The 14,249-nt window shown below is 41.5% G+C and overlaps 1 long non-coding RNA gene across 1 annotated transcript in view; it reads right to left on the minus strand.

Moving 5' to 3' along the window:
* Nucleotides 1-1,319: 1,319 nt before the first annotated feature.
* The window catches only part of LOC144774517 (uncharacterized), a 268,418-nt gene continuing 255,488 nt past the window's right edge, over nt 1,320-14,249 (minus strand). The window contains exon 3 of the long non-coding RNA XR_013600367.1: nt 1,320-2,409. This is a non-coding gene — a long non-coding RNA (uncharacterized LOC144774517). The remainder of the gene's footprint in view (nt 2,410-14,249) is intronic.

The following is a 14,249-nucleotide window of genomic DNA, read 5'->3' on the forward strand; positions in this document are numbered from 1 at the left end:
AAAAGAGTGGATGGGTGGAAGGATTAGTAAGTGAAAGGATGGCTGGATTGGTGAAAGGGAAATGGCTGGATGGATGAGTGAATGGATGGATGGGATAAAGAGTGGATGGATAAGTGTAAAGATGGATAGGGTGAAAGGGTGGGTGGATGAATGGATAATGGATGGATGAGTGAAAGGATGGATGAAGGGATGGATGAGTGAAATGATAGATGGAAGGATACATGATGGATAGGTTTGCAAATGGTTAATTATGTTTGGAAATGGCTGGGCTTACTTATATACTATTCCGCGACCTCTGAGGTGTCTGTAAAACTTACCTATTGTCCTGAAGTTTTGTCCTGAATTTTGACCTCCTGTCCTGAATTTGTGTCCTGAATTTTGACCCTTTGTCCTGAATTTTTACACTCACCGTCCTGAATTTGCACCAGTGCCAGTTGGTCACCCTAACTGCCTCCCTTGCCTGTCCCCATCTGTACACTGGTCGAGGTCTATACGGAGCTGCCATGGACGACGTTTGAGTTGTCTTAGTGTGTCATGGCACTATGCCATGCCCTTGGGGCCTCTTGGAACTTGCATATTTAGTTTGTTGGTTTTATTAAATACTTTGGGGCAGATTTATGATAACTGGCGCATCCCCAGGGATGCGTCAGTTATTTTACGCCGCTGCTCCGCCACCCATGGTGCGCCGCATTTACAATGCGGCGCACCATGGGGCAAAAACGGCACAGATTCGTGACGCATCTGTGCCGTAAAGGTGGCGCATTGCTGGAGTTGCGTCGCAAGCGCGACGCAGCTCCAGCAAGGCTCGGGAGTGCCCCATCTTTACAATGCTGCGTCAAGACCTACGCCTGCTTCAAGCAGGCGCAGGGTTTTGACGCAGCATTGGCCTGAAAGTGACTGAGTGAAATCTTATAGATTTCACTCAGCCACTTTTGAGAGGCGCACCTGCCCCGGAACGCCCACCCTGCGCCGGAACGCCCACAAGTGGCGCACGGCTTTACAACGTGACGCATCTGCCTAGATGCGTCACGTTGTAAATGGGTCATAGGGATGCGCCACGTTTACGCCGCAATTGCGTGACGCAAACATGGCGCATTCCCAACATAAATCTGCCCCTTTGTCCTTCTATTAACCTGCTCCTGAGCACTTTGGAAAGAGTCAGTGAAGAGCTGGGCCAGCTGGCTCCATGTTGTCAGCACACTTTATTTCCAATTCTTCTTCAGATCTCGTTTGACAAATCAACTGCCTGCAGACCTATTAATACCAATTATTTAAAATATACATATAGTGGGCTTTGGCTCCGCCCGCAAAAGTATTTCCCTTTCACCTCATGCTGTTGGTTATTTGCTGTATCATTCCACCTTCTATGCAGTGCTTGCAATGCATGAGTGACCATTTTGCATCTCGAATGTGGAACTATGGCAGATTAAATTATTAATCTCATACATGCATAGTATACAAAAAGCAATATTTGTCAAAAAAATTTAATGCAGCAGAATTAAAAAAAAATGTTTTAGTCAGGACTCGGATGTCTGTTTTCCTTGCCTGTCTTTCTCATTGCTCATTTTCTTCTGTGCTGCCTTGCCTATTGACTTTACATTTTTGTATATTTCCTACTGGCTATATCTATCTGTATGAATTGTTCTATTGTTTCTCCATTTGTCAATTAACCACTTTTCTTCCTCATAATTCACATAAAAAGCATTTGCCAAACCCAATATCTCTAGCTTTAATGAGCTATCACATGGAAATACAACTATGCAGAAAATATATACACATAGCACATTAAGGCCAGACCTATTTGCTTTGCCAGTGCTCATTGTTACAAGTCATTGTCATCAGGTGCATTAGTTCAATTTGCTCAATGGATAAAATCAGGACTATAATCCCCAGAACTCCCTAGGTTGTCAGATGGTACATGTTGAGAACAGTAAATGGGTTGAGGTGAAGTCCTCTGTGCTGTCAGTCGGATCAGCAAACTGTACAGATCAGTAGATCAATGAAAACCAGGACATCTTCCAAAGACAGGGATTTGGCACACCCTCCGGAGGTACACTCACTGAAATCCTGTTACTTAACTACTTAACTTCCGGAAAGGACTAGAAAGCTCCCACGGTCTTCTTTTCTTGCAAATCAAAGTTCCAAGAGTCTATATTTATGCAGGCTAAATCCCCAATCTATGCATAAGGATATGTAGTTTGTCAGTTACAGACTCAGCCAACACGTGTCGTGATCTACTGATCGCTTTCTCAAGGCTCAAGCTCTTTTCTCCTCAGTTCTTTTCTCCTTCTTGATGTAAGAGGGAGTTTGGTTCCTTGCTGATTTCACCAACACACCCTACATCTTCAACCAAGATTGATTGCCGAATGTTTTTCTCTTTTGTAGTCTTTTATTCGTAAATGTGACCATCTAAAGGAGACAAAGGCATAGGATTATGTGACGTATGGCACTGTGGCTACTAGGAGCAATAATCTCAAAAGCCACACAACAGACTTACTTCGCATCCATTCCCTGATAATAAATGTTACTGGGATTATAAATGTCATAGAGGATGAGGTTGTATCCTGGGGCAACAAATAAAGTCAAATCATTGTGCTCCTTTGATTTGTCCTGATAGTTATTGAGAGCTGTTCCTGAAAGGAGAATGGTCTTAAGACAATGGTTATCCATAACCATCTTTTCTTGTGGCTGACTGCAACTCCGCCTTTTTTTTGTTGGGTCTGTCTTTTTGGAGGAGCAGGTCATTTTCTGGAACTAGGATGTTGAACAAGGTTGGGGTTGGGGATGGTTGTGAAAGCCACGTTTCTGTGGTGAATTAGAGATCTAGAGAAAGCACAGTAATGCGTTCTGCACTCTCACAAGTGTGACCAAACACCAATCTAGTAAGGATGATATTAATGATACCAAAAAACAAAAATACCACTACCACTAGAGCCTTGCCACTCACGTGTGGCACCAACACATTCCACTAATGCCTCACTGCAATGCAATAATCTTCCAACCAAACACCCCCTCCAGTCTACAGTGTACTATGCCACTCATCAGTTAATGACGTAGCAAGCACAGACTTAAGTATGAGTAATAATCATTATTATTCTTATTGTTTTTATTAATACTATTATCATGACTATTAGCATTGGGATGAAAATAATTATGACAATAATAATGAGAACACTAATAGTAACTTTATTATTTTTATTATTAGTAATATTATTACTACTACTAAGAATAGTAACAGTATGAATAGGTGTATTAATATTATTATTATTAACATAATCATCATTATCATTATTATTATTATTGGCATTATTATTATAATTATTATTGCTATTATTAGTATTAGTATTAATGTTATTTATTCTTATTCTAAACTTATTGTTTTTGTGATTGCTATTATGATTATTGTTATTGCTATCACTAGTGTTATTGTTATTATTGATGTTATGTATTATTAGTGTTATTGTTATTGCTATTAATATTAATATTATTTATATTATGATTGTTGTTATTGCTATTATTAGTATTACTATTGATGTTATTATTATTGTTATTATTGCTATTATTATTATTGATGTTATTATTATAGCTATTATTATTAGTGATGTTATTATTATTATTGTTATTATTATTGATATTGTTACTATTGTTAATATTGGTATCATTAGTAGTAGTATTATTGATATTATTATTGATATTGTTATTATTATTGTTGTTCTTATTGCTATTATTAGTAGTAATACTATTGATGTTATTATTATTATTATTGGTGTTATTATTATTATTGTTGCTTATATTAGTAGCGTTATTATTGCTTGTATTATTATTGATTTTATTGCTATTATTGTTATTAGTAGTAGTATTGCCATTATTTGTCTTATTATTATTGCTCTTATTATTGTTCTTATTGCTATTATTAGTAGTTTTACTATTTATGTTGGGCCCGATTCACAGAATGAACTTAAGACTCAATCCTAAACTTACTACTATTTTGGTATTCACAGAATGCACTTACTACTTTTGGCATTCACAGAATGAACTTACTACTTTTGGTATTCACAGAAGTTAGGATTTTGTCTTAAATCTGTCTTACGTCTGTCTTAAGTGTGTCTTAAGACAAACTTAAGACAAAATCCTAACTTCTGCGAATACCAAAAGTAGTAAGTGCATTTTGTGAATACCAAAATAGTAGTAAGTTTAGGATTGAGTCTTAAGTTCATTCTATGAATCAGGCCCGTTATTATTGCAGTAATAATGATGACTAATATTTTTGTTCTATCTTTTAATATTATCATCAGTAATATAATTCACACACGGTAGGGCGCAACCCCAGAAGGTAGTCTCTCTTCCATGTCCTGGGGCGGTCTGCGGCTACTATCTAAGCTTGTGTAAAGCTCATTATGTACGGTCCAGCCATGTCCCCTCCAGCCTAGACTCTGCTAGACAAGCCGTACCCTCGCGTTCGGTACACAGCTGTTGATAGTCACCCAGGTGCTCAGTGCCTCAGGCCTTCTATGTTGTACGTGTTGTACAGTGGGCTCTCAGTAGTTAGAGCACCTGAAATTGCTGGAAGTGCCTTAGCCAGGCCAAGAAAAACAAGCCTGTGGCCGCATCGCTGATGAAGGTGCAACGGCTGCCACTCAGGATTACAAGTAAACTTTACTCTTATTAAAATGCACAGACGCCTGCAATCCCTGTAGAACTACCAAATTACACTTTGGTTGTGACATCACTACTCAACTGGAATAAGACAATGACCTTGATTCGCTTCTGTAATAGGGTATTAATGGTAAGTTGTCCCATCAGAGTCCATGCTCACAGAGGGAACAGATACTGTTAGAAGCTGCTTCTACACAATGAAATAGAAGAATGGAGGACTTGCTTTTCAGACCACTTTCTTCCAAAACTGCTACCCTGACATTCCTTGTTCATTACCTGTTTATAGTAATGAAAACATTGTTAATACACCAGCAGCAGGGATCTATCTCACTGTTACGTACACATTCTAAATCTGTAGCATTGACAGCGGCTTAGATTAAAAGGCTTAAGAATGTGAGTTTTAAAGAAATTACAAGATGTTTATTGATGTCTTTGTTTTCACAGATTTGATTCCACATTTGTATACACTGATTATTGTCATAACATCTCTTTGATGAAGGAGTTTGAGACACAGATCCTAAAGGGGGCTAAGTGGGATGGTGATTGTGTGACCATGCATTATAAGGAATAAAATGTCCCCTACTGTATGTATAATGGACCCCCTTAATAGGTCCTAACCATATAAGGAACTCAGATTTTAATCACCAAATCTTTGAAAAGAGTGTCATCATTCCCACAATTGTAATCAATCAATTTTTGCATCCAATACGAATCAAGTCCATAGGCAACCTTGCTTTGTACAAGAGTTCTCTAGTTTATTATAAACATATATTTTTAAAACTCTAGATCCAAGAACTCATATATTATAAATACATCAGCCTACGCGTTTCGTCCACACTTGGACATCATCAGGGCTCAATATTCGTTCACTGGCAATTCACTCCATTAGTCATCTTGTAGTTCTTATCATCCCATAAATGGGGGTTTTTTTCTTTTTAGCAAAGCGTTTTAATCTAACATGTCTGTGTCCCGGCCGGTCCGATAAATCCCGGCGAACTCAGGTTTTACCCTGGCTCTTCTACAATATATGATTACTGAACTCTTGGCTACATGCAATATCATAATACATAATACATGGCACATCATTCATGGTACTTTATGCCAAATATTATCATTTTCTACCTGTAAACATGAGGCCTGATTCACAAAGGTAACTTACACTTTGGAGTAAGTTTAACTTTTGAGTAAGGTTACCGCTTTATGATATTCACAAACTGAGGGCCTGATTCACAAAAGTAAACTTAAACCAAAAGTTTAAGGGCCCGATTCCCAAAAGTAATCTGAGACAAAATCCTAACTTTACAACTTTCGGTATTCACAAAGGGCATTTAGGAGTAATAACGTTAGGATTTTGTCTCAGTTAAACTTAAGTTTTAATTAAGTATAATTTAAGACCAAAATTTAAGATTAACTGAGACAAAATCCTAACTTTACTACTCCTAAATGCCCTTTGTGAATACCAAAAGTCGTAAAGTTAAGATTTTGTCTCAGATAACTTTTTTGAATCGGGTCCTAAATTTAGTCCTAAAGTCTACCTTGACCACTACTAAAGTTAAACTTTTAGTCTAAGTTAGACTGTTGGTCTAAATTTAGACCAAAAGTCTAACTTTAGTAGTAGTAAAGTTAGACTTTAGGTCTAAACTTAGACTTCAGGTCGACACTTAGACTTTTGGTCTAAGTTTACATTTGTGAATCAGGCCCTCGGACTATAAGTTACTACTAAAAAAACACAAATAGCAGTAAGTCCAGCACTACACATGGCCAACCATTGGTACTGCAACACCCTCCTACAAAAAATAAAGAAGATAGGCACTTGAAATAGATTCCATAGCAAATTATGTTAAAGTGAATTAAATGAGTTTAAATACAATTGAATCTAAACAAACGCTAAAAAATATACAATAGTTCATATTTATTATTTAATTATAAAATATGTAACAGTGTATTTTGAATGTAAAAAATAATGTAATATATTCTATAGAAATAATTGTATTCATTTTTTTAAATTCTTTATATCACTTTTAATCATTATTAATGCATATTGCAGAAAACATACAAGTTATAATTTAATTTAATATATTTCCATGAATTAAAGTTTTAATTCAAAATTAATTTAATAGTGTCGTAGCCTTTTGTGTTTTTAAGTTAAAATAAATATATAAATTTTCAATAATAATCAACATAAAAATATTTGTGATATTTCTTTTGGAGTTAGATACACTTTTTTATTTTCCCCTATACTTTCCCTATATAATTTCAACGTGAGCAAATCTAATTTTGCATGGTAAAATTTGCTTCTTGCCCATGAGGACATTTGGGTACCACCCCACCTCTTTTTTTCCGGCATCCTTCCAAGGATATGAGTGAGAGTGCTGAGCATGACCTGTGCTGCACACCTCTTTGGACCCTCTCCAGAGATGTCAAGAAGGTCTTCTCACATTCAGCAAAAAACTTCACCCTTTCCCACTCAAACACTTTTTGATTTGGCAACCCACGATCTCCTTGACCTGCTGCACTGTCTTCCCACTTCCTGTCCTTTAGCCCTGCCCTTTATCCACTGTCCATGTACCTACCTAGAGCACTGCTTGTTTTCTCATCTTATACCCTCATGTCTCGTCCTAACACTCCTCTGTTTCCCCCACCTAGACACTTTAACTCACATAAGATCTCCGCTGACCACCTACCTCTAGCTTGAGTGCCACATGCTTTGGTATTATAGATATATTATAATGCTCATTAATTGTTAACTCCAAGACTTATACCCCACAGAATGTTCAAACGTAATCCTGAGGCCTTCGTCTCCAATGTTTATTTTACTATAAAGTGCACGGTCACCTCCTGGTAGAGTTATCTATAGAAAAATGTAAAATAAATAATTACGTTACAGTCTATGGAGAGGTAGGAGTTAGAAAGTGTAGAGAGCCCACCAAAACAACAGGTGATCGTTACACGCTCCAAGACCCAGTGCAAGAGACAATACTCTGTATTCTGTGTATTTGTCACATGCACTATCACCTGCGAGGGTAAGCGGATGCTGAGCAGGTGTGTGTACCTAGCACTACCAAGGGTGGGTTGGTGAATTGAAAAGTCCAGTTGTCAGATTCTTGCAGAATTCAAGAAGAGAGGAGGAGGTGCAGATTTGAAGTTGGAGGTCCGTCCGCTAAATGGTACGACAACGATGTGACGACCAGTGGACACATATCATTATCATATGCAAATGAGTCCTGTTTAAGGGAGACAGGTAGAACATTTTAATCATGGGAGGACAAAAGCAATCTCCCTTGATGGGGATAGGTATAAAGATCTGTCCCTTCACCAGGAATCCACCATCAGCAGTCCCACAAAGCCAGGTCACCAAGGAGAGCAGTCTCCCTCAGAAAGAGAGGGCCCTTTGGCTGCCAACCCCAACTTCACAGCACCGCTCTGGAGTCCCATACCATGGTACAGGAAGTCCCTGCAGTCAGCTCGCTTGAATGTGGGGCTCACTGGTGGCAAAATGAAAAGAAAAACACAACAGCCACACAGGTAAAAGGGACATAGGGCTAGGGGGCCCCGTGCAGGCCTTTCTACTCCAATGTATTTATTTAGAAGCTTATAAAGCGCACAGCTACTCCCAACGGGGTTTCCCAGCGCTACGAACGCAACAGACATGCATTCATTTGTCATGACAATACTTCTCAGTCCAGCACAGGTTTGTGAATGAGTCTGCAGGTGTATAAATCCAAAATGCATGGAGTGTGTATGGACAGTGGATGTGATTTATCAACAAGAACAGTGTCAGAGCTCTGCATGGCTTTTCCAGAGATCTGAGCAGTGCACCCCTGTGAGGAGGTTTCCTGGGGCCATGGAGCGGTCAGTGGTAACAGGGCTGCATCCTGTTTGGAGAATGTGGCTGACCCCTGGTCTCCCATTAATACACTAATATTGCAATCCTTTCCTGCACTTGAGCCTCTCAGCGATGAGACAGCACTCAAGCTTTACTCCAGGAGGTAGAATCCCAGACACATAAACATCACTCAATGAGGTCAAAGTTCACTCAGTGCTGTATCCTTAAAATGGCTTTTATGGACCTCAAGGTGTTAGCGCTCCTGAGGGTGGGTGGGATACAACCTCAGATATTACTAAAGGCAGTGTGCACCTTTGTCCTGGGGTCTTTACCTGGTCTGCAGAGCCTTGGGGACTAGAGGCCTCTCAGGAACCTTTCTTTCAGGTCTGACCACCTCTTGCCAGCAAAGGTGGCAGCCTGCAGGGAGAGTACAGTGTGACCCACGATTCGGTATATAGCCTGACCCCTGAATTGCGATCCCTATCCCCAAAATGAGATTTCACCATTCATTCCTGCTAATCTCCCCCTGTCGGTCTGTCTGGTGACTCCTCCTCTTGGCCCGACCCAGATTCACAGCCTCCACCACTCATCCAGCCTTTCAGCAGGACATGCTGGGCTTGTAAAAGCAAAACACCTGAAGGCTACGCCTCGAGAGGGCGGGGCTGTGTGGGGGGAGGTGTTCTCATGGTTGCTCAGAGGAAGGTGTGAATGAAGAGTTGTGGAAGTGAAGAACCACCAGTGGTGACCCTGCAACGTACAAGGCTGCTAACGTGACCCCTGCACCTCGTGGGGTTGGCCGGGCCAGTTCCAGTGAGTCACAGTAGCCAGTTTTTTGTGTGTCTGGTTTGAATCAACAAAACCTCCAATGAAGGAGAGAATGGCTCTTTGTGGTGAGCTCAGCGGATGACAGTGGGCCTGATTCACAAAAGTAATCTGAGACAAAAACCTAACTTTACGACTTTTGCTATTCACAAAAGGCATTTAGGGCCAGATGTAGGAGCCCTAATACCGGTCGGAAACGGCCGATTTTGGCCGTTTCCGACCGGTATTAGGGTTTTCAGATGTAGGGGGCTGAAAATTACAGAATCGGTATATTTACCGAATCGGTAAAATTGAGAAAAATCCTAACTTTACGACTTTTGGTATTCACAAAAGGCATTTGGTAGTAGTAAAGTACTACTAAACTGAGAAAAATCCTAACTTTGCGACTTTTGGTATTCACAAAAGGCATTTAGTAGTAGTAAAATACCGAAAGTTTTAAAGTTAGTGTTTTGGCTCAGATTACTTTTGTGAATCGGGCCCACAGACACCACAGGTCTGAAGGAGCCAGCACCTTTACAAAGGCGCCATGACTGCTGTACACAAACACAGGGCTGCTGTCTGCACATTCACACCCTGTGGAAGCAATGAAGCAAGTGCCCGCCTTGCAGAAAGAGAGATGTACTCGTAGCTGGCCTACTATGAATCAATGCATAACTATGTACACTTAATCAGATGTATTTCAATGATACAAAGTCAGAATTCCCTCCTGTCATTCGCATAAGGCCTAAGAATGGAGCAGAATAACAGTAACATTCAGAATCATTACTGGGACTACTTTGACAACGGCGGAAGGCTACAGTAAATAAAATGAATATCAGTTTTGCCTTTCACCACACAATCAAATTGCATGCTAGACAGAAAGAAAAATAACTTGTGGAGTTTGAATTCCACAACTGTGCACAACTTCAAACATGTGTTAAACTGCTTGTGACACAAACCGATCATGAGAGCATGTATCAAATAGAATTTAAAGAACACAGTACAAAAATATAACTCAAAATCGAGGCATATATGCTGAGTCGGCAACTCCATTGTTATATTACAGACACTTTAACAGGAAACAACAAAAACGAGGGAAACATTTTTGACTTTCACATACTTTAAAAAGGAAAAGGAGCAAATGTTTTTGAATGCTTACATAATATCCATGTTCAGACGAAAGAGTGGGTGAAATAGGAGTTATAATAGTTTTAATAGGATAACTTGGGGCCCGATGTAGGTGGCAAATACCGGTCGGAAACGGCCGAATTCGGCCGTTTCCGACCGGTATTTGGCATCTTGAGATGTAGGGGGCCAGATTTTACAGATTCTGTAAATTTACCGAATCGGTAAATTTACAGAATCTGTAAAATACCGAATCGGTATTTTTACCGATTCGGTACCTTCCAGATGTAGGTGGGACTCTTCAGAGTCCCTAAGGCCTAACAGAATCGGTATTTTACCACCCAATCCAATTGGGTGGTACAATACCGATTCCAGGTGTGCATGCACATGTGTTCATGCACACCTAGCCATGTGACAGACAGACATGCCCTTAGGGCATGTCTGTGTGCCACATGGCAAACATGCCCGTCTTTGGGGTGCTAGAGGGTGTCAAAGTGACACCCCCTGCACCCTTGCTAAAATCGGTATTTACCGATTCTGTAATTACAGAATCGGTATTGCCCATTGATTCCTATGGGCTTCAAGGCCCATAGGAATCAATGGGCAATACCGATTCGGTATTTACAGAATCGGTAAATACCGAATCTTAAAGATTCGGTATTTACCGAATCTGTAATACCTACATCTCCCCCCTTCATATTTACCGACTCTTAAATACCGAATCTGTAAAATTCGGTATTTAAGAGTCGGTAAATATGAATTACCTACATCTGGCCCTTGATGTGTTGCATTTTAGCCAGCCCAAACGAATTCCTGCAGTCTGTATACAGTCACACAGATAATATAACAAGCATTGGCAATGCCAGTAGGTCTTGTTTATAAATAAAAGTGTCACTGATGGTTTTGGCACTCAATACGTCATCGTACATGCACTCTGAAACTCATCTTTGCACTCGTACATCCTTTTTAGGTCTCGCCTACGACGAACGCGCTAAAAGCGCGTTCTCGCAAGCGAGAACTATAGTCGTCGTCTCAGCAGTCTGAGACCGACGAAGTGAGACAAGACCTGGCCGCGTGCAGCGTTTCTCCATAGGATAACGTTGTGCGCGCGGCCAGGTCTTGTCTCCACAGCATGGCAGGAAAGGATCGGATCGCGTCGCGCGCCTCTCTGGAATGCAAGGGAGTCTGCAGAGAGGCGTGCGGCGCTGATAAAAGCTTCCATGAGCGGCCCCCTCCTTCCTGTTGCGTTACCCGCACGGCGACATCTGTTTTCAATTAGGAAAACAGATCGCTCGCTGTGGCGAGCGCGCGCAGCACTTCTGGCCTTGTTTCTGCTGTAACTTGCATATTTTAAAGGCAAAGTTGTTTCTGGGCAATACTGTCATAGTTGCTGCAGAATCTACACTAAAAGGTTCAGCAGTTTCCAAGATGATGCAGAGTAAAAGACACCGGCATCTACAAAATGTTGACTTTTTATGCTTTTAGCCAGGGTTAATTTTTATTTTTATTACATTCCTAGCTCACAAACAACAATAACCGATTACTTTATTAATGTAGCAATTTTCTTGTGCGGTGACTAATGTTACTGGTGGGCTTTTGAATGCCTGCATCGTCTTTTGATTTTTATTAGATCATGGCTGTGTTTTCTATATAGGATGTTGTGTGACACAAAGGTCGCCGTTTATCAGACAGCACAGCTGACTGGCTGGCTATGCGAAAGACATCTTGGTGACTTTCAGAAAGTTAACCTGGTGATTCACTTCCGCCCATGGCTTGCTATTGGCTCTGTGGTTTCTAGCTCACGTCAGCATTCTTGCACGAACTCTTTTTCTGTAATAAAAGGCCTTTAAATCTTATCTCGCCACAGTTGATGAGCATCCACAGACAGAGGTAAAATGTTAAGCTGTGTTTTCTTGTGCGCCTGGTTTTTATTTTTCTTCTGAGTTGCTCGAAAGTGAAAACGTTTATATAACACGCATTTGCAATGCAATAGATCTCACATTTATGCGAGTTTAAGCTATTGGCATTGTAAATGACAATGCCTTTTATTTATGTTTTTAAAACGAAAACAAAAATAAAAGACATTGTTATTTGCAACGCCAATAGCTCAAACAAGCGTAAATGCGAGACCTATTGCATTGCAAATGCTTGTTTTTTTTGTAAATATATTTTATTGGTATTTGTGAAAGAACAAAAGGAGCATCACATTTCAAATCATCTCAGGTCGCGTTAGCAACAATTCACACAGCATCCATGGATACTCATGCCCCTAAACAAGGAAAAGAAAAATCCTAGAACCCTCCCCCCCCCCTCCCTGCCCCCCACCCCTGTCAGTGCGCCCACAATTAATATATACAAACACAGTAACTATGGAAACTCTCTACGTATCATGAACTCCCTTTGTGCCTGATATGGTATAGGGGATGGCTTTCTAACTACGCCCGGGGTACTATCATCATCCTGTCTCCCTTCAGCAACATCCATCCCACCAGAGTGCCAACGCCTATGCTATGTCCTCCTCCTCCTCACTTGAGTTATCTGCTAAACGCTGGAGCGCTGTCACCAATGCCTCCCACGCTCTAGCCGCTTCTAGAAGTGTGTCATTATCTAAGTGCCTAGCCTGCTGCAGTCGGAGTGTGCCCTTGGCTCGAGCCCAGCGCAACAGGGTCGCTTTCCATCTAGGATAACTAGGGCCCAGGTTCGATTTCCAGTGCATGGTGAGTTCCCTCTTGGCCAAAATTAAACCTAAGTCATAAAATTTGCTGGTAATTTTCGTTCGGGGGGTATGTGGGAACCAGAGTAGCAAGCAGGTCCCCATGTCCACCTCTATCCGCCGGCCTGTGACAGCATTTAAACAATCCACCACCGCCTTCCAATAGTCATTTAAGCCAGCGCATGACCAGAACATATGGGAGAAATCGGCTCCGTCAGCCCTGCATCTCGGGCAGTGCGATGTAGCGCCACCAAAGTATTGCAGGATCTTAACAGGCGTTAAATACGCCCGATGTAGAGTAAAAAACTGGACTAATTGAAAGCGAGCGTTCCAGGTGCCCTTCCAGGCGCGTCAAACCAGCTGGGGCCATGTCGTCTCAGGGATGGGTTTTCCGATGTCCAATTCCCATTTACCTCGCAGACCATCCAAAGGTAATAAGGTTTCCGTGGAGAGTCTCTTATAAAGGCAGGTAACGGCCTGGAAGGTACCAGCCGCCATGACCACATACTGGTACCCTAGAGAGGTCGGCGGCTCAGAAAGCCCCATATTCCATTGTTTCTGAATACTAGCCACTAAAGCGGCATGCAGCAAATAATCCCCTCTTGGGATGTCATAATTGTTCTGCAACACCCGAAAAGTCGGCAGAGCCCAATCCCCATACAGATCTCCAATCATGTGCAGCCTGAGATCCTCCCAAACAGCCAAAGCTGACCAGTCACCGCCGTGTGGAAGAGCCGTACACATCCCTAAGGGAATTTCCGGAGCATATGGACGAGTGATACCCGACCGTTTGTGGCTTCGGAGCCAGCAGAGACGGAGCGTGCGTTCCTCAAGAGTGAGGTGATCTAAGTCAATCTTCTGACCTAGCACTATAAAGGAGATAATATGTCTGGGAATCAGTCTGCCCTGTGGCCCCTCCGGGCCCATAAACTCCCGAGCCACTGCTTGAGTAAGCCATTGTAACTGTGCCGCCAGGTAGTACCATTCAAAATCAGGGACTGCTAATCCGCTATCCGTCCTGGGACGCATCAGGGTAGTCAAAGCGACCTGACGCCTGCCCGAGCCCCAGACAAACCCAGTAGTCAGTGATCGAAGTCTGCGGAAGAAAGACGCCGGTATCCAAACCGG

Source organism: Lissotriton helveticus, chromosome 1_1 (genome assembly GCF_964261635.1).
Source record: "Lissotriton helveticus chromosome 1_1, aLisHel1.1, whole genome shotgun sequence".
NCBI lineage: Eukaryota > Metazoa > Chordata > Amphibia > Caudata > Salamandridae > Lissotriton > Lissotriton helveticus.